General features: G+C 45.0%; 1 protein-coding gene across 3 annotated transcripts in view; it reads right to left on the bottom strand.

The window, feature by feature from the left end:
- yrk (Yes-related kinase) overlaps window positions 1-20,809 on the bottom strand; it is a 380,926-nt gene that overhangs the window by 219,009 nt on the left and 141,108 nt on the right. The window contains exon 3 of one of the 3 annotated variants that reach the window (XM_038795113.1): window positions 5,337-5,460. The exons of the other annotated variants lie outside the window; for them this stretch is intronic. The gene's annotated coding sequence lies outside the window, so the exon portion shown is untranslated. The remainder of the gene's footprint in view (window positions 1-5,336; window positions 5,461-20,809) is intronic. 3 annotated transcript variants of the gene reach the window in all.

Here is a 20,809-nt window from a genome sequence, read left to right as displayed (position 1 = left end):
AGTAGCTAAAATGACCTGGATTTCCGCAGGAACTATTGAAGAACTGACTTCAAACAAAGAGGTCAAATATGCAGTTAAACATCACAATCGATCAGCAGAGTCCAAGATTTGTATGTGTTTATCTCGTCAACTCTAGCAGATAATGGGTGGGATTCCCGATCTCCGTCGCCGAAATCGCGTTCGGCGATCAGCCGGAGAATCCTCGTTGATGCTGAAATCGGGGCGGTGTTATATGGCAGGCTGGGTCATTATTTGGGGGTCATTATTTGGCAGGCCGGGTCCACACGTGGCCGGCTCCATATTCCACGGCACTGCCGCCGCAGGCCGGTGTCTTGCACATTGGATTGGATTGGATTTGTTTATTGTCACGTGAACCGAGGTGCGGTGAAAAGTATTTTTCTGTGAGCAGCTCCACAGATCATTAAGTACATGGAAAGAAAAGGGAATAAAAGAAAATACATAATAGGGCAACACAAGATATACAGTGTAACTAAATAAGCACCGGCATTGGATGAAGCATACAGGGTGTAGTGTTAATGAGGTCAGTCATAAGAGGGTAATTTAGGAGTCTGGTAACAGTGGGGATGAAGCTGTTTTTGAGTGTGTTCGTGCGTGTTCTCAGACTTCTGTATCTCCTGTCCGATGGAAGAAGTTGGAGGAGTAAGCCGGGTGGGAGGGAACTTTGATTATGCTGCCCGCTTTCCCCAGGCAGCGGGAGGTGTAGATGGAGTCAATGGGTGGGAGGCAGGTTCGTGTGATGGACTGGGCGGTGTTCATGACTCTCTGAGTGTCTTGTGGTCCTGGGCCGAGCAGTTGCCATACCAGGCTGTGATGCAGCCCGATAGGATGCTTTCTGTGGTGCATCTGTAAAAGTTGATAAGGGTTAATGTAGACATGCCGAATTTCCTTAGTTTCCTGAGGAAGTATAGGCGCTGTTGTGCTTTCTTGGTGGTAGCGTCGACGTGGGTGGACCAGGACAGATTTTGGGAGATTCCTAGGGCACCCCTAGGAATTTGAAACTGCTAACCATCTCCACCTCGGCCCCGTTGATGCTGACAGGAGTGTGTACAGTACTTTGCTTCCTGAAGTCAATGACCAGCTCTTTAGTTTTGCTGGAATTGAGGGAGAGATTGTTGTCGCTACACCACTCCACTAGGTTCTCTATCTCCCTCCTGTATTCTGACTCGTCGTTATTCGAGATCCGGCTGACTATGGTCATATCGTCAGCAAACTTGTATATGGAGTTGGAAACAAGTTTTGCCACACAGTTGTGTGTGTACAGGGAGTAGAGTAGGGGGCTAAGTACGCAGCCTTGCGGGGCCCCGGTATTGAGGACTATTGTGGAGGAGGTGTTGTTGTTCATTCTCACTGATTGTGGTCTGTTGGTCAGAAAATCGAGGATCCAGTTGCAGAGTGGGGAGCCAAGTCCTAGGTTTTGGAGCTTTGATATGAGCTTGGCTGGGATTATGGTGTTGAAGGCGGAGCTGTGGTCAATAAATAGGAGTCTGATGTAGGAGTCCTTGTTTTCGAGATGCTCTAGGGATGAGTGTAGGGCCAGGGAATGATGTGGACCGGTTGCAACGGTATGCGAATTGCAGTGGATCAAGGCATTCTGGGAGTTCACATGCGCGGCCACGGACCCTGTCATTCTCCTGCCGTTTTTGGCGTGGGAGTCGGGAGCTTTACCCGGCACAGTTGCTAGCCCCTCAACAGTCCCGGAATCGGTGCAGCTGTTGCCCCGTTTTTCCTGGCGTAAAACGCCACTGTTCCCATGCCGGATTCAGCACTTGGTCTGGAAATCAGAGAATCCAGCCCAATGTATGTCAAGGTATCAAATAGATATGCTTTTTGAAAACAGTCACTTAAGATTTTTTTTCTGAGCTATCAGGGCTGGATTTCCCGTCCCTACCCACCGGTGGGACCTTTCGCTCCTGCTGAAGGTAACCTCCCATGGCAGGTACCCTGGCAGAGGGTTGGATCGGCCACACAAAATGCCACAGACATCGGTGGAACTGGACGATCCGTCGGTGTTCAATGGCAATCTGCTTGCCCTCTGGTAAACACGTCCCGGGCCGGGTGGGGGCTGAAAAATCCTGGGCTGAGTCTCTACCAAAGAACAACACCAACCGACAGAAAGTTCTCCGAAAATTAAATCCAGTATGTATTTATCTGGACCATGTCCCTACAAAGAAAACTTGTGCAGTTAACACAGGCCAACTTAAACATTGTTAAATATCACTGCAATTCACATGATCCCAGGCATTCTCTGAGCAACATCACAGGAGATCAGTTGGTGTTTAGAATGATGAATGGAAGAAAACATTTGGAAGGATGTCATTATTAAGTCAAACACATACCTTTCTTATAAATGCTAGATTTTAAATGGTCACCAACTACAACTCAAAAATAATTTGGGGGTACAGAAAGTGCTGAGTATTAAATGGAATATCCATTAATGTCTGAATTACCAAAAAAATAACAAATGAATTTGGTCATGAGTATCTGAAATAGTTAACCTAGCATCGATCTGGCAGTTCTTATTGCTGTTCCTTGGTGATCCCAGCTGTTATCTTTTTACTTTCCCTACTGTGTATGATGTAGTGTCATTTAAAGCCAGTGCAGGAATGAATTGCATTTTCTTCTCCAGTCCACTCCTGTAAAAGTGAGTTGCAACCCAACATTAGTATTAGGCAATGCTGTTCAAATCCTCTAGTGCTTTTAGTGTGTTTATCCATTGAGCAGCCAGTTCACTTCTGCTAGTCTTGATCAGTAAGAGGGATGTTAGAGTTCACACGACTGAGTATGGCTTCTTTGATCCAGAAGCTCATCAAAATGTAGATTGGTGTAATTTGTCGATAAAAACCAATTCTACATCCTACCTACTGACATGTGTGTCAGAATGTGAACCAGTTCTAAGTCTACATTTTATTGAGTAATTCAAGGACCTCTTGGCGGCATGGTGGCGCAGTGATTAGCACTGCTACCTCACAGCGCCGAGGACCTGGGTTCAATCCCAGTCTGGGGTCTCGCTCTAATCAGCACATTACTGAGAAAAAACTGTTCCCCGGATAGGGGGATTAGAGATTTAGTCATATTTAGAGTCAAACAACAAATAAATTAAAGGAGAATTCATCACCTGACCCCAGAATGTGAATATAACTTGTACCAGAGAGATTTATGTAAACTCAACCAATTAATAGAGGCAAGGAGCTCTCCAATGCTATCAGTAATGCAAGCTACCTCAGATACGATTCCTGTGGGATGGCATAAAGCTGGTTACAAGTCAGCAAAGAGCTCATCATGGAGTTACCCTTGATGCTGGTTCTGCAATCACAGTTCTGTTAATTTATCCAGAGCATTGGAGCTAAGAGCATTTTTACTATTTTTTCTTAAATATTTTTGGAATCAGGAATTCTCGTGTGAACATGCTCATTTGTGAAAAAAGCCCAATGTTTTTTCTCCTCACTTTTGAAAGTCCTAAATTGTCTTGGTACAAAGGCCTATTTAGTACATCAATAACATTTTTCCAATAGGTCTTACTTCATGTGCAAACTTATTTAATAGTCTACATAAACTGCTTTACAACTGGGGGGGGGGAGATTTTAAAACATTCAAATTCTACCATGCAAGTTGTTGCAAAACTGCGAATCAACTCCCATAAATAGAAGGCGCCTGAAGGACTGGCTGATGCCAATGAATTTAAAAAGGTGTCTACAGCAGACTTTAAATCTGTAACACATTTTTAAAAATGCACTAAAAATATGTGGTTTTGAAAATGGCACAGAAAACTGTCCGAAAGATCAAAGTTTATCTACAAACAGAAAAGCAAAATACAGCCAATGCTAGAAATCTGAAATCATAATATCATAGAATCCCTACAGTGCAGAAGGAGGCCATTCGGCCCATCGAGAATTCACCTACAATTCGAATGAGCTCTCCACCCATGTACACCCTGCCCTATCCTCAGAACCCAGTAACCTAACCTGCACATCCCTGGACACTAAGGGGCAATTTGTCATTGCCAATCCACCTAATCTGCACATCTTTGGACTGTGAGAGGAAACCGGAGCACCGGGAGGAAACCCACGCAAACACGGGGAGAATGTACAAACTCCATACAGACAGTGACCCAAGGCCGGAAATGAACCCAGGTCCCTGACACTGTGAGGCAACAGTGCTAAGCACGGTGCTGCCCTTAAAAGCTAATTCTGTTTATCTCTTCACAGATGTGGTCAGACCTGCTATTTTTATTCCAGCATTTATTGCCCATTCCTTTTTTAAAATAAATTTAGAGTACCCAATTATTTTTTCCAATTAAGGGGCAATTTAGTGTGGCCAATCCACCTAACCTGCACATCTTTTGGGATGTGGGGGTGAAACCCACGCAGACACGGGGAGAATGTGCAAACTCCTCACGGACAGTGACCCAGTGCCGGGATTCGAACCCGGGTCCTCAGCGCCGTAGGCAGCAATGCTAACCACTGTGCCACCATGCTGCCCTATTGCCCATTCCTAATTGCCCTTGAACTTAGTGGTTTTCTCAGCCATTGAGTCGCATGCATGTTCCTTCCCTAAAGGGCCTTAATGAACCAGATAGGCTTTTACAGCAATCATGATTAGACTTCTAATTACATATTCATACTGAATTCAAATCTCAACATCTGCTATGGTGGGATTCAAACCTAGGTCCCAGAATTACTAGTCCAGTGACAATACCATTATGCCACTGCCTCCACCTCAAAAATTTGAAATAAAGACAGAAAATGCTGGAGACACTTAGTTGTTCAAGCAGCATTTGTAGAGGCAGAAACAGTTAATGGACTAGATCCGCCGGTCCCCCAGCCACATGTCTCTCGGCTGTGCGCCATTCACTGGCGGTGGGATTCTATCTTCCCTCTGCTTGTCAATGGGATTTTCCATCAAAACCACCCCACGCTGCCAGGAAACCTGTAGGTGGGGATGCGTTGCCAGCAGGAAAAGTAAACTGCAATGGCCGGAGAATCCAGCCATTGGTTCCGGTGGATGACCTGAGGAAAGATTATTTATTGACCTGAAAATTTTCTCTCCATCGGTTCTGCCTGAACTGCTGAGTGTTTCTAACGTTTTCGTTGTTCACAATTGGAATCAGACCGAGCACTTATTTGACTTGGGTGCAAATTTGATGGAGGCGTTTAAATGGAGCTCGCCAGAGATTATGTTTCCCTGGAGCAAGCGAATCAGTGGGAGGGGACCTAGAACGTGGCATGATTCTCGTGGAGAAAAAAACTTTTGTTTAAGAGGTTGAAAATTCCATTGGCTGGATTTGCACCGTTTTTCTCAACAGACCTGACGCTTACAATTTTTTGGTAAGGTTGCGTCCATTTTCTCGAGAAAGGAGGTACAGTCTGCTCAGCCTGTCCTGATGCTCTCAATTCTGCTGTCAGCTTGTGAATCTTGTGTTTTTTCCTGTTTCCCAATATCCTAATTGGAATATGGATACCAGAAATGTATTAGCTAACCAAGGTTCATTTGTATGAAAGTAAATATAGACCGTAAACTTTGTCACAATCACATGATAGGAGAATGCAGGAATCCTGGTTTTGTTCTAATTGTTTTTCTTATCTATCTTGCTTGTAATGCTCAGACGCCATTACATCATTTTGTTTAAAGCAAAAACAATAAACATTTCTAAGGCAGAGACATTAAAACTGCAGGAATATATGGATATGCGTAATTCATTTATTGGTTCCTTTTACATGGTTTGAGGGCATTCATAAAACTGGGCTGAAATCAAACATTTCAACAAAGCTGATTTACAAACTAATTGTGTCAGATTCCTTTGAGATTATAAACCAATCCATTTTACAATGCAAAAAAACTTTAATCTGAATGTCAGATCAATAGTTGAAACATTTGGTACCTGAGAGTCTGAAGACAGAATCTTGTCAAAGATTCCAACACCATTCTCAACGAATACAGCCGATGTTCTACTACCATAGCTGCAATTTATAGTAAAATTAATACAAAAACGGTCCCAAAGTGCTTCTTAAATGGAGATTGATAGGGAAAATAACTGCCAATTAACCAAGAGTGGAGATTTGGAGTAATGGCCAAATGTTTGTTTAAAAAATGGGTTTTGAGAAGATGGGCAAGATGCTTCTTTTGGGAGACTATGGCCAGATTCTTCATTGCCCGACGCCGATATCGTAATCGGTGATTGGGCGGAGAATCCCTTTTGACGGCGAAATCAGGGGAGGCTGTTTTTGGATGCTCCGCCCCCTCAAAACGGCGTCATTGGGGAGTACAACGCCCGCTGTTGGGACAGCCACAGGACGTCACCTGAAGACCCTCCCCCGATGCTCTACCCCCGATGGGTCGAGAGTTTTTGTCAACCTCGCATGGCGGCTGCAGACTGTGTCCAGCGCCGCCACAGTCGGGGGGGGGGTGCCGTTCCGCTGGCCAAGGGGGGCTTCGCCGAGGTCTGGGGAGACTGGTGGGAGGTTGTCTGGGGTGGCAAGGGGGGGGGGGGTACAGGGGGGCACAATCTGGCAGGCCAGGTCCGCGTGAGGCCGGCGCAATGTTGCACGGCTTGACCACAGCAGGTTGTCGTCGTACGCGGCCATGAACCCGGCAATTTATGTCGGGAATGCAGGGAATTTTATGTGGCGCGGCTGCTAGCCCCCTACCGGGCGGAGCATCAGTGTGGGAGCGGCACTGACTTATTCATTGTAAAACTAAACACTTCCTCCAGATATAGCCTCAAAATCGGAGAATCCAGCCCGATGTATAAAGATTCGAGGGGTTTATTGGAGGGGGGAGAGAGAAAGTGTGGCTCTGAGGCATCTGGAAGCTCTCCTACCATTGGTAGGGCAGAGTGAAAGGGGATGCACAAAATGTCAGAGTAAGGGGATCAAATACTGCAGAGCGAGATGTAAAGCCAAAGCACCTTGCCGAGATAGGGATGGGTATAGGGGTTTGGAAGATGAGGAACCAGAATATGGGCAGGGAGTCAGTGAAAGTCAGCAAAGTAGGGGTGATGTGTAATCAGCATTTAGTATGGAACAGGAAGATACATTTTGGATAATGCGCAGTTTGATATGGAAATTACGATTCAGTGTGGGCTCTCCAACCTCAAAGGGAAACCAGGAACATTCTTCATTCCAACCCAATACCATCTTAACAAGTTTTGGACTCTTATACTGTTGTGCCGAAATGCATCTTAATTAACTGTAGTTGGTCACACCTTGCAAATGGCAATGTTGTGTATTTCAGCCTCAATTAGCAAAAGGATTCCAGGAGAGTGCAACACAGACGTCTGTTAGAAGTGTGAAGAAGCAGCGTTATAGAATGTGCAGGATCTTGCAGGAAGAGCGAACTCCATGTGTGAATAATTTAATTGACACAAAATATATGTATAAAATAAATAATATATAATAAATAATTATATAAATAATAGCTGTTCTTGTACAATATTTCACCAAAAATGCATTCTTGGTAAAAAATAAGAAAGTGGACCCACTCAATGCAATTTCCATGAACATAAACTATGTAAACAAAGTGTTGAGAAAGGGCACAGGAAATGAAAGATTAAATATATCTGATCGAATTTCCGGGTTAAAGTCCTCGCCTAAATCTAACAGTGGATTTGGTGTGTAACAGCAAGAGAGCTCAAGTGAAATAAGATAGATTGTCCTCGTTAGCAACGACTTATATTTGATATTAACTTTTATTTCAAGCTTACAGAATGGTATATTATTTTGAAGTTCCTTGAAAGCTGTTGAGGTACTATACATAAGAACGAGGAGCAGAAATCAGCAATTCAGCCGCTTTGAGCCAGCTCCACCATTCAATTCAATCATGGCTGACCTCCTCTTGGCCTCAACTCCACTTTTCTGCCCATTCTCTATAACCCTTCAACCCACAATAACAATCTGTGGGCGAGATTCTCCTCAAATGCAGAGAATCATAAAGGCTGCCGTGGGACAGGCCGTGACCCACAGCAGCCTTCAAGCCCACTTCCGGGGCCGATTCTCGTCGGTCGTCAAGGACGCACGGCAAGCGTCACGCCGGCTGACGCGGCCGATAACGTCAGCCGCACATGCGCAGGTTGGACAACGCCAACCCGCGCATGCGCAGTTGGCGTATTTTCTTTCAGCCGCCCCGCAAGACGTGGCGGCTTGATCTTGCGGGGCGGCGGAGGGAAAAGAGTGCGTCCGTTTTGGACGCTGGCCCGACGATCAGTGGGCACCGATCAGTGGGCACCGATGGTTCTGCCATGCCAATCGGGCCCCCAGATGCCCCAAACGGGCATCTGGTGCACGTTTCACGACGGCAGCAAGCAGGTGTGTTTGCTGCCGTGTTGAAACGGGCGCGAAGGCCTGGCCGCTCGGCCCATCGGCCTCGGAGAATCGCCGCAAAAAACGGCAAGCGGTGATTCGTGGCGTGGGTCGGGCGTGGGGAGAATAGCGGGAAGGCGTGAAAAATGTCGGGAGGCCCTCCCGCTATTCTCCCACCCGGCGTGGGGGGTGGAGAATCGCGCCCTGTCTGTCTCCTCCTTAGATTTACCCAATGTCCCGGCATCCACAGCATTCTGAGTAAAGTAATTTCTCCTCATCTCTGTTTTACATCTGCTGCCCGTTGTCCTAAAACTATGACCTCTCGTTCTAGATTGTTACATAAGAGGACGCATCCGCTCTGTGTCAACTTTGTCAATAACTTTTATCATCTTATATACCTCAATTAGATCTTATTTCGTTCTTCTAAACTCGAGAGAGTATCGACCTAAACTGCTCAATCTCTCTTCATAAGACAAACCTCTCATCTCTGGAATCAATCTAGTGAACCTCCTCTGAACTGCCTCTAGTGCAACTACATCCCATCTCAAATAAGGTGGCCAAAACCGTACACAGTACTCCAGGTGCAGTCTCACCGATGCCTTGTACATTTCGATTCTTGCAGGACGTGGCCAGTAGCTCACGCCGAAAGTCTTTCCCTACTCTACAATGTGGAATAAGAATAAGGTGCCAGGCTGCGGTTTATGCCATGATGCCGTACTCATTACAGGGCCAGAATGCACTTTCTGCACCAATATATAAATGAACTGTGAGGAAAACTGAGAACGCAATGCTGCTTAGTAGCTTTGACTGGACTTCCAGCATTAACTGATGTTTGAGAACAGGTCTGCAGACCTGTATATATTTCCAGTTCCGATTCACAAATGTAGAGCTCATAAATTCAAAATTCAGTAATCAGTTTTTAAAATATTTTATGACAAACTGTGGTCTTTTTTCCATTTGGAATGTAGAGAAATCATGTGCAATCACCACAGTAATCTGATCTATGACTGGCATCTGGGTTTGCAATATAAAATTAAACATAATTACAAACATAAATTGTTTATCAAAACCACATACTAACTGTTTGAAGTCAAGCCAAGAAAAAAATAAGAATCAGTAACAGATCTTTTCCTGAAACATTTATTCTGATTATCTCACTAAGCTTTTAATAAACGAATCCTCAATTCCCTGACGAGGACAGTCTGGCGACTCTCTGCTTCGTCCACGCCCACAGGCCTAAACAGTTCACGTCCACCACCATCCCCTCCACCTGGCAGAACCTGTTCCCTCATTGAACAATTGGGCAGCACGGTAGCATAGTGGTTAGCACAATTGCTTCACAGCTCTAGGGTCCCAGGTTCGATTCCCGGCTTGGGTAACTGTCTGTGTGGAGTCTGCATGTTTTCCTCGTGTGTGCGTGGGTTTCCTCCGGGTGCTCCGGTTTCCTCCCACAGTCCAAAGATGTGCAGGCTAGGTGGATTGGCTGTGATAAATTGTCCTTAGTGTCCAAAATTGCCCTTAGTGTTGGGTGGGGTTACTGGGTTATGGGGATAGGGTGGAGGTGTGGGCTTGGGTAGCGTGCTCTTTCTAAGAGCTGGTGCAGACCCGATGGGCCGAATGGCCTCCTTCTGCACTGTAAATTCTATGATTCTATGATCACAGATGTCAGTCTTCAGCCGATTCAATTCACCATACATGACATGAAGAAACGGCTGAAGGCTCTGGATAGTGCAAAGGCTCTGGGCCCTGACAATATTACAGCAATAGTACTGGAGACTCGTGCTCCAGGACTTGCTATGCTCCTCGTCAAGCTGTTCCAATACAGCGACAACATTAGCATCTAGCTAGCAATGTGGAAAATTTCCCAGATATATCCCCTACACAAAATCAGGACAAATCACCAGTAAAGTGATGGAAGGGATCGTCAACAGTGCTTTCAAGCCATACTGCATAGCGATAACCTATTCACTGATGCTCAATTTGCATTCCGCCAGGGCAACTCATTTGATCACATGTGGCATGAAGGAGCCCTAGCAAAACTGGAGTCAATGGGAATTGGGGGAAAACTTTCCAACAGTTGGAGTCATCTTGCAGAAAGAAAGGTAACTATGGGGTTTGGAGGTCAGTCATCTCAGCTCCACGAAGTGAGGATGTTTCCTAATGATTGCACAATGGCCAGCACAATTTGTGACTCTTCAGATACTGAAGCAGTCCATGTTCAAATGCAGCAAGACTTGGATAATATCCAGGCTTGAGCTGATAAGTTACAAATAACATTCACACCACACAAGTGCCAGGCAATGACCATCTCCAACATGAGAGGATATAAACATTGTCCCTTGACATTCAATGGCATTACCAATGCTGAGTCCCCCATAATCAACATCCTGGGGGTTACCATTGAGCAGAAACTGAACTGGACTGGCTATTTATCCAAGCTTGGGATATATGATTGGGATTTCAAGAGCTGGTGCAGACACGATGGGCCGAATGGCCTCCTTCTGCTCTGTAAGTTCTATGATTCTATGATAAAAATACTGTGGCTACAAGAGCAGATCAGAGGCTAGAAATCCTGCAATGAGTAACTAACCCCCTGACCCCCCCAAATCCTGTCCAACATCTACACGGCACAAGTCAGGAAGTGTGATGGGATACTCTCCACTTGTCTGGACGAGTGCAGCTCCAACAACACTCAAGAAGCTCGACACCATCCATAACAAAGCAGACCATTTGATTGGCACCCCATTGACAACCATTCACTCCCTCTAACACCAACGCACTGTAGCAACCGTGTGTATCATCTACAGGATGCAATGCAAGAACTCACCAAGGTTCATTAGATACCACCTTCCAAGCACATGAACACTAGCATCTAGAAGAACAAGGGCAGTAGATACATGGGAACACACAACCTGGAGTTTTCCATCCAAACTACTCACCATCCTGACTTAGAAATGTATCATCGTTCCTTCGCTGTTGCTGGGTCAAAATCCTGGAAATCCCTCCTTAACAGCACTGTGGGTGTACCTACACCATAAAACCTGCAGCAGTTTAAGAAATCAGCTCACCAGTACCTTCTCAAGGGCATCAAGGAATGGGCAACGAATGCCGACCTACTCAGTGACACCCACATTCCACAAATGAATAAAAAAGATACGTCCCATCCCACCTTTGACTTCTCTGTCTCTATTTCTGGGGATAGACTGTCTACAAATATTCATGATAAGCTCTCCATCTTCATTGCATCTTCCACAAAGCTCTGCTGACATATCATCCTTTTCCCCCAAGGATACACCCAGGGCTGACATGGCCCACAACCATGTCTGACGCATTACTGCTCTCACCCCTTCCCCTCCCTCCCAAAACCATGTTAGGATCACTATTGTCCTCACTTTCCATCCTGTCAACCTCAACAAACAAAGGATCATACTCCACCATTTCTGCTACCGCCAACATGATGCCACCACCAAATATATCTTCCCCTCCCCTCCGCTGTCAACATTCCAAAGAGACTGTTCCTTCTGCAAAATCATGGTCCACTCCTCAATTACCCCCAAAACGCCATCCCTTACCCATGGCACCTTCCCATGCAATCACAGGGCAGTGGTGTAGCAGTGATGTCACTGGACTAGTAATCCAGAAGTCCAGGCTAATGTTCTGGGGACATTAGCAGCTGGTAGAATTTAAATTCAATTAATAATCTGGAATTCAAACGCCAGCCTCAATAATGAAGACCATGAGAAAACCCATCTGGTTCATTAATGTTCTTTAGGAAGGAAATCTGCTGTCCTTCACTGGTCTGACCTACATGAGAAAAGTAGCAAACTATTCAATTGAAGGGCAATTTGGGTTCTACAACAAATGCCACCTGGTCAGCATGAAATAATTTTTTAAAAATCTGCCCTTATGTCTCCTCTCTCCTATACGGCCAAGGCCCAAAACATTCCTGCCAGGTGAATCAGTAATTTACTTGTACTTCTTCCAGTTTAGTCTGCTGTATTTGCTGGATGAAACAGCAGATTGGGTCCTGCAGAATGTCTCCACTTATCCTGCGAGCATGACCGTGAGGTTCCAGACGCTTGCCATTTTAATTCACCGCCTTGCTCTCTGGCTCACATTCCTGTTTTCAGCCATGCCGCCGTGTTCTCTGGTGAAACTTACTGCAAGTCCATCAGAACAGTACCCTCTTGGCTTTACAACCTTCTGGACTCAAAACTGAGGGCCACAATTTCAATTCATGAACTCTGTCCCCTATTTTGAGATGTCTTTTGTCATGCGGCCTGCCTGTTGAATCTTGTTTTTCACGTATTTGCTTTGAAACAGAGCTGTTCAATCTTCTGCCATTCACACTCACTGAAGACAATGGTTTCTTTATGCAACTCTTCCCTTTGCCTTCCCATGAGATCTTTGCTATTTAATCTTCCTGCTGTCTACCCTATCCCAGGCCTTCCCTTCAGTCCTTCCTCCCCCTCCCCAATTCCAACTGCATAAAACCCATCACATTTCTACCTCCCTCCAATTCCTTCAGCACAAAACACTCTCTCTCTGCACATTCTTCCAGAACTGCTGTGTATTTCCAGTAGTTTCTGTTTTTATTACAGGTTTCAATCTCCTTCAGAGAGTTCAGTAAATTCCACCCAATATTGGATCATTTCAGTTTAGGATTGGGTTGAAATAGATGTGCTTGAAAACAATAACCGTTCAAGGTGGGAATCCACAGATAATGAGCCGTGAGGATTGAGTTCTGTAATGCTGATGGTGAATAACTACCTGCTTCACAGGGGTCACAGGAGCATGTGCACCTGAATAACTTTGTGACAGTCATGTGGCTACGTGACATGAAGCCATTTTCCGGGCAATTCAAAGAAAATATGTAGCTCAGTTTTCCAGTATCGGACTGCAGATATGCAAATAAATAGATACAGATATTTGGATATAGATATGTATACATACACTATCTATTTATATAGATCAATATTCAACAACAAAAGCAATAGTGAACTCAGCCAAGTCAATTGAACTGTTTTGTGATGAGGTGTGTGGCCCATGTCTGTCAAATGAACTTTATTCAGTTTAAAATAAATAAATTATAACATTGCAAAAGATTCCTGCTGAGGTATGAGTTATGTGAGAAATGGTTGTACGGTTCCATTACAAAGCACACAAAGGAAAGGTTCCCTCCGTGTCTGTCAAATCTCTTTTGATCTCCTCAGATCCAATGAAAACAACCCGATTTCTCCAAACTATCCAAAAACTGAAGTTCCTCAATCCTAAAACCATTCTTATGAATCTTTTATCCACTTCTCTAAAAGCTTCAGATCCTTCCTAAAGTGTGGTGCCCGGAAAAGGGCACAGTACTTCAGTTGAGGCCAAACTATTTGGGTGGGATTCTCCCAACGGGCGGCTAAGTGCCGCCGCCGGAGTAAAAACAAGAATGTTTTACTCCGGCGTCGGCGCTGCCTATCCTGGCCTGAACCCGGCACCGCGGGGTCCGTGCATGCGCAGTTGGGCCGGCGCCAACTAGCACATGCGCAGTGATATTCTTCTCTGCGGCGGCCCCGGCGCCAAATGGCGCAGGGCTACAGGAGCCGGCGTGGAGGAAAGGAGACCGGGGGGGGTGGCAGAGAGGGCGGCCCGCCGATCGGTGGGCCCCGATCGTGGACCAGGCCACAACTCCGGGCTACCAAGAAGAGAAAGGCCAAGACACCGGCCTCCCTCGCCCCTCGAACTGCCGGGTCTATTGACGCTCCGAAGATCGCTACTTCTAGACTCAGGACCACCTTCACCTTCAGGACCTCCGACATAACGTGGGCAAACCGCAGCCAGAATCCCCCAAGCTTCGGAAATGCCCAAAACATGTGGACATGATTCGCGGGCCCACCTGCACACTGCCCACACCTATCCTCCACCACTTAAAAAAAATCTGCTCATCCTGGCCCCAGTCATAAACGTCCTGTGGACCAACTTAAACTGGATCAGGCTAAGCCTAGCGCACGATTCACCTTCCTCAGGGCCTCCTCCCACAGCCCAGCCTCTAACTCCCTACCCAGCTCTTCCTCCCACTTCCACTTCACTACTCCTATCGTGTTCCTTCCCAATCCATCAGCTCTTGTACATTTCCGACACTTTACACTTCCCTACCCCTGTTCTTGACACCACCTTGTCCTGTAGCCCCCGGGACAGCAGGTGAGGAAAGGAAGGTACCTGCCTCTGACCAAAGTAAAGACCGGAACCCATTCCCGACAGCAGCTCAAATTCTTCCTTCAACTCCTCCAAGCTCGGAAAGCTGCCATCAATGAACAGGTCCCCAAACCGCTCAATCCCTGCCCAATGCTACCCTGAAACCCCACACAGCCACCCGCCGCCCCCCCCCCCCCGGAACAAACCGATGATTTCCACAAATCAGTGTCCAAACCGAGGCCCCCTCCAGCTCCAGGTGCTGCCGGCACTGTCCACACCACACACCGTAAGGGCCGCCCCCACGACCGGGCTTGTGGGGTACCTGGCTGGTGGGAATGGCAGAGGCGCAGTCAACAATGCCCCCAAACCCATAATCCTTGTAAGATCTGCTCCCTCAGCGAGCCCTCCCCCACTACTCACCACCGAACCATAGCTATGTTCGCTGCCCAGTAATAATCCATGAAGTTCGGGAGAGCCCTTGACCCTGCTCCAGCAACATCCTCTTCACCCGCAGGGCTTTATCCGCTCAAATAAATCCTGAAATAATCGCATTCACCCTCTTAAAAAAAGCCTTAGAAATAAAAATCGGGAGATTTTGGAACACAAACAAGAACCTGGGAAGAACCGTCATTTTCACCGATTGTACAGTTCAACCAATGACAGCGGGAGCACATCCCACTCCCAAAGTCCCCCTTTCATTGTTCCACCAACTGAGCAAAATTCAGCTTGTGCAGCTGCTCCCACTCCTGTGCCACCTGAATGCCCAAGTACTGAAAATCCCCCCCCCCCCCCACCCCCCACCCCGCCACTCTAAACGGCATCTCCCACAGCCTCTTCTCCTGCCGCCTCACCTGGATCGGAAAGACCTCGCTCTTCCCCATATTCAAGTTATACCCCGAGAACCAGCCCAATTCCTCCAAAATCCTCATAATCCCCCCAATACCTTCCAACGGGTCCGAAATATACAGCAGCAAATCATTTGCATATAGCGAGACCCTATGCTCCACCCCCCATACTATCCCCTGCCAGTCCCTTGATGCTCTCAGCGCCATCACCAATGGCTCTATAGCCAAGGCAAAGAGCAACGGGGAGAGTGGACATCCCTGCCTCGTTCCCCGGAGCAGCCTGAAATATTCCGAGCTCACCCGGTTTGCTGTATTCTTTATTGACCATTTTTGCAGCCTGCCCTGCTACCTTCAATGATTTGTGCATATGTATTTGTCCCTCTTCTCCAGTATCACTTTTGGATTTGCACACTTTATTGAATTTTGGCTCTTTGTGTTCTTTCTTCCAAAATTACTCAGTTCACACATATCCACATTAAATGTCATCTGCCACAGGCCCATCCATTCCACCAGCCCTGCCTCACAGCGCCTGGGACCCAGGTTCAATACTGGCCTTGGGTGACTCTGTGTGTGGAGTTTCCACGTTCTCCCTGTGTCTGTGTGGGTTCCCTCCGGGTGCTCCAGTTTCCTCCCACAAGTCTAAAGATGTGTGATTAGGTGGATTGGCCATGATAAATTACGAATGGGACAGAAACCTGGTGGCTATAGTCCTAGACTAGCTTCCCAGGGGTCACGAGTTCAAATTCCATCATGAAAATTAATTCTTCAAATTTGACAAAATTGAAGGCTGAATCATGAGAAGTATAAGATTCAATTGGCTCACAGGGAAGGGAACTATCATTGTACTTGGTCTGATTTGCATACAGTTCACAGTCCACTGTCAACTATTTCTGTCCTCAATGAAGCAGGTATAATTAATAAATACCGACATGCCTGTATCCTAAAACACAAAATGGAAATATAGGTGATGTTTTGTTTCACATTGAAGAGCACCGGAATGTTGTGTTCCTTCTCAATGTTCATGTGTGTTTATTTGAGGAAAAAGCCATTCGATAATGATCAGGAGAAGGAATTCTGGCTGCTGCTCCTCCCTCGCATAACATATTGAAACCAACCCCACCATAGCTCTGCCGAAACTGAGTAACTGAGCATGGGTTTCTGCTGATCTGACTGCCTTATTATTGTACTGGGCTATATCTTCTAACGCTGTGCTAATACACAGATCATCCTTTTTGTTCCTTGTTTTCAGAAAGCCACATCCAGTCTCTCTGCAGAGCCGCTCACAGCTGTCGAGGGACAATGGCATTCCCTGCGTGCTGTTGATGTGGAGGCAGAAAGGAATTCTCATCCCTGTCAAATCAAAGGACAGCTATTCAGCACGACTTTTGACCTAGTTAAAAAGCACCCAATCCCAGCTAGCCTGAAATACATTATGCATCATTTCAATGCTTTGTTAATAATTTCCTTCAGATTAGAGCAGCTGTGAGGTTTGAGTCAATTTAAAATGAAATTAATTACTACAGAAATTGAACCCATTAGAATTTGTTCAGCTCCAAATGGCTGCATTTGTGAATTCTTGACAAAGCAACATTTCCAGAAACCTGTAGGCCTCGGCATTCAAAACCAGCATTTCAAAATTAGAAACTGCAATTTTCAATACTCTTGCTCCTCGATCTGACTCGGTTAACATGGGTCTGTGTTCTATGTCCAGTGTGTCTTGCCTGTTTGCCCTTCTTTCAATTTTTTAAATCTCGATTCAACTTTACATTGGGTTTTTATTTATAAAAGGTAAGTTGTGAACATGGAAAAATGACAGCTTCATTTTCAGGGTTCCAGTTATCCACGCGTTATTTTTCTTTAACTTACTTACTCTATGAAAAGGTTATAAAAACATCACGATATTATTGGCTGGTGTTCTGGAGAGGAGCAGCGAGAGATGGACTGAGAGAGGCAGGGTTACAAACCAGACCAAATGATACCTTTGCTTGCAGCTGAAGGAATTTTGTGATCAAATGGAAGAACCCACAAGATTTTAACAAACTAGATAAATTGGTAGCTCTGTTAATTCTGAATCAAAAATCAGTAAAACCTGTTAGAATTGATCAGTTAAAGAAATTACGAGATGAAAAATTAAGAGCCTTGATTGCAAATAACACATACTTTTAATCCATTAAATTAGGCCTGTGTATCAAACACCCAGTCAGTTAATTGAATTTACACAGGGAAAAGTTACTTAACATACGAAAATACACATTTTAGCAGGAAGTGACCCCTCAGCAACTGAATTTACACAATCCCATTTTCCTGCTTTCTGCCCAAACTAACACAACTTTTGACCAAATTAAAAATTATAAGCACTCTGAAAGTTCACTCAATAAATTTAGGAGTTGAAGGACCTTGCAATCACACACTCCCCTCTGCCAGCTCCTGATGCAATTACTGAGAGCTTACTGGGATAAAAGTTCATTAAAACAAATTCACTTAATCGTTATCTTGTGTTTCTTGTAAAGTCATCAAAAAATACATATTGATATAAATTGGAAATATTGAAGTACCACTATGATTAATGCCGTCTTCCAGCATTTACCCATGTCATTTGTCCTATCATATTCCTCCTCCCAGTAGCCCTCCTGCCTTGCTATAACTGAAGCAAGAAACAACAAACACCACCAATTACTCAAAGCAGGGTTCCTCAATGAGGGTCTGTGAGAAGATTTCAAGGGGGTGGCCAATGTGTCAGAAAAATAATACTTTTTCAAATCCTAACCAAATATAGCAGCATCCATTCTCAAAGCGAGAAAACCTCATAGTATGCAATACAATACATTAAGGTCACTGGAAAGTAAGCAGGGGTTGAGGGTTATCAGCACAATTTTTGAAAAGGATGCGTTCTTACAAAGCAGGACATGGAGGTGAATGATGTAGACAGGCTGTGTTGTTAATCCTAGCATCAGTAAAGCCACATTTAGGTAGGAGTCAGTTGCCCTCTTGGGGAATCTGGAGAGAGTACAGGTGATGTTGACGGTGAGCAGGACAAGTTGCTGCACTCTGGCCTTCCAACCCCAGATCCCCACAGATCCCAACTCCGCCACAGGTTTTGCCCGCCCCTGTTCAAACACTGGCTCTGCTGCATCTCTGTTTAGTCATCTTCTGGTGACTGTTCCACTAAACAATGAGGCAGGTCATTTGGGCAACTCATCTTGCAGCACCTCCCTAGAACTGGAAATTAATGGAGGGCAAGCTCACAATATGACTTAACGAAATGTCCCCTTTATCGAGAGGTAAAAAAGCAAATGGCTGCAGCTGTATATATACTGATCAGCCAACATTTACAGGAAGTAATTCCGCACACAAAATCAAATTCTGAATAAAAGTTCAGGTCATGTACAAACATTTATTTGAAGTTCTGATGAACAGAATCTTTAATCCAGCGCAACTCACTCTGGGCCTGTGTTCTTATCATAAATAACCTAATAGATTTCATTAACGAGCCACCGGCATGTGTGCATCCAGGAAACTCCAAGCATGCATGCAAAAGCTTAAAACCAATGAGTGTTCCTCTATGTCTGCTATTTTGAGTTATATGTACAAAGTACTCACCCGCATCTACTTTCAGTCTGAAATGTGGCTGGTGGTTTTTCAAGATAAGTTGAATGCATATGAAAGAAGACAGCAAACCCTGAGCACACACATGAAAATCAGGTGGGAATTTGGTCTTGGGCAGAACTGAAGCTGGGGGCCCAAAGATGTCAAGAGAAATACATTTGTCTTTTCCAAGTCCATTCTTAGAACATAGGAACACAAGAAATAAGAGCTGACAGAGGCTAGCTCTTCGAGACTGACCTTTGACCTCAACTCCACCTAACCGCACTACCAGAAGGACGTGGAGGCTTTGGAGAGAGTACACAAAAGATTTACCAGGATGTTGCCTGGTATGGAGGGTATTACCTATGTGGAGAGATTGAATAAACTGGGATTGTTCTCCCTATAAAGACAGAGGCTGAGGGGCGACCTGATAGATTATTATAAAATGATTAGGGGTATAGATAGGGTGAACAGTTGGAGGCTTTTTCCCAGGGCGGAAATGACAATTACAAGGGGGGCACAAGTTCAACGTGAGGAGGGAAAGGTTCAGTGGAGATGTGTGGGGGAAGTTTTTTACACAGAGGATGGTGATGGCCTGGAATGCACTGCCAAGTGAGGTGGTTGAGGCAGATACGTTAGCGGCCTTTAAACTTATCTGGATAGACACATGAACAGACGGGGTATAGAAGGATACAGGAGATTGGTCTAGATAGGACACGTGATCGGCACAGACGTGGAGGGCCAAAGGGCCTGTTCCTGTGCTGTATTGTTCTTTGTTCTTTATCCCCATTTGCTTAGATTCCCTTATTCACCAAGAATCTATTGATCTCTGGCTTGACCATGCTCAATGACTGAGCATCCACAATCCTCTGGGGTGGAGAATCACAAAAATACGCAACTCTTCGAGTAGGCTTTCATGGTTCATTGTGGGATATAGAGAAGTGCATTCTATTCTTAAAACTGTCATAATGTGGTTCTCTTTTCTCATTTTTTGACAAAACACTGCAACTTCTTTTAATCACAAAATGGCAAAAGGAAATAAATATTACAACGCAGGCAATGAGTAGAAATTGGGAACTCATAATGTCTCTTTTATAGGTGTGGGAATGGATTTAAAAAAAAAAATTTGGGGGAAATATTGTGTCAGTCTGTGAAGCCGGGTGTGTCTATGCGTGGGTGTATGTGTGTAAAAAAGAGTTAATTAATCCGAGTAAAGGTTAATGGGTACCATTTATATGGAAGCATTAAGCAGTGAAATGAGTAAAGGTGCTAAATGAGACTTTGTAATGAAGTGATTTTATAAGTGAAGTTTAGAAATTTGCATTAGGAGATAGAGAGAGTCCTTGTTTTTTTAGTTGCTACATTTCAAAGGGTGGTAAAATGATTTTATAGCTTTCATAAGTAAAGGTTTCATAAGTAAAGAAGGGAAAGGTGTTAAATCACATTTGATCCCAAAACTGGAGGTGATAAGAGAGACATGAAAGATTTTATATTTTGGAAAAGTTAGCTTCAAAGAAGTGCTGAGAACAATAGAATAAAAAATGAAGCAGAAAAGGATATGTGAGGAGAAATATTGAACAGATTCATAGTTGGAAGACCTTCTGGAAACAGCTCTGGGCTGGGAGAAGTGATGTTTGAATCAGGCGTCCAGTCAAATCGGAAAAGTGTTGGTCTGAAGTTTCTTGGATTTCCACAGCAGAGTAAAAGTAGTTTGAGGTTGTGTTGCATTTCTTTATTAAAGCAACAGCAATTTTGCCTTTGGTAATATTACTGGATTTCTACTGTTAAACATCTATAAGGGAGTGTTTCTTGGAAGGTGGTTACTTGTGGGTCTGACCAAGTGGGAATGTTTTGTGAGACTATTTTTAACTGTGCAACTGTATT

The sequence above is a fragment of the Scyliorhinus canicula genome, chromosome 1, assembly GCF_902713615.1.
Source record: "Scyliorhinus canicula chromosome 1, sScyCan1.1, whole genome shotgun sequence".
NCBI lineage: Eukaryota > Metazoa > Chordata > Chondrichthyes > Carcharhiniformes > Scyliorhinidae > Scyliorhinus > Scyliorhinus canicula.
Note: the sequence above shows the minus strand (reverse complement) of the source record. Positions and strands in the feature narration are given on the sequence as shown.